This window comes from Heterodontus francisci, unplaced genomic scaffold (genome assembly GCF_036365525.1).
Source record: "Heterodontus francisci isolate sHetFra1 unplaced genomic scaffold, sHetFra1.hap1 HAP1_SCAFFOLD_43, whole genome shotgun sequence".
Classification (NCBI taxonomy): Eukaryota; Metazoa; Chordata; class Chondrichthyes; order Heterodontiformes; family Heterodontidae; genus Heterodontus; species Heterodontus francisci.
This window is the reverse complement of record NW_027141852.1, coordinates 11,985,366-11,986,159: the sequence shown is the minus strand read 5'-3', so window position 1 is coordinate 11,986,159 and position 794 is coordinate 11,985,366.

Below are 794 nucleotides of genomic sequence, written 5' to 3'. Positions count from 1 at the left end.
CCCGACATGGTATTCAAACCTGCAGACAAGGGTGGTGCTGTTGTTGTATGGCGTACCGACCTCTACCTTGCAGAAGCTCAACGCCAACTCACAGACACCTCTTCCTACCTCCCTCTGGACCATGACCCCACCACCGAACATCAAGCCACCGTCCAAAGGACTGTCAGTGACCTCATCTCCTCTGGAGATCTGTCCTCTACGGCTTCCAACCTCATAGTCCCACAACCCCGGACAGCCCGCTTCTACCTCGTTCCCAAAATCCGTGACTCTTCTGACGCCCGACGTCATTTTGACAATTTCCAGTTTCCTGGTCCCAACCGCCTCCTCTTCACTATGGACGTCCAATCGCTCTACACCTCCATCCCCCACCAGGATGATTTGAGGGCTCTCCGCTTCTTCCTGGAACAGAGGCCCAACCAGTCCCCATCCACCACCACCCTCCTCCGCCTGCATGAACTTGTTCTCACATTGAACAACTTCTCCTTCAACTCCACGCACTTCCTTCAAGTAAAAGGTGTCGCTATGGGTACCCGCATGGGTCCTAGTTATGCCTGTCTTTTCGTGGGATATGTCGAGCATTCTTTGTTCCAGTCCTACTCAGGCCCCCTCCCCCAACTCTTTTTCCGGTACATTGATGACTGTATCGGTGCCGTTTCCTGCTCCCGCCCCGAACTAGAAAACGTTATCAACTTTGCTTCCAATTTCCACCCTTCTCTCACCTTCACATGGTCCATCTCTGACACTTCTCTTCCTCGACTTCTCTGTCTCCATCTCTGGGAATAGGTTGTCTACCA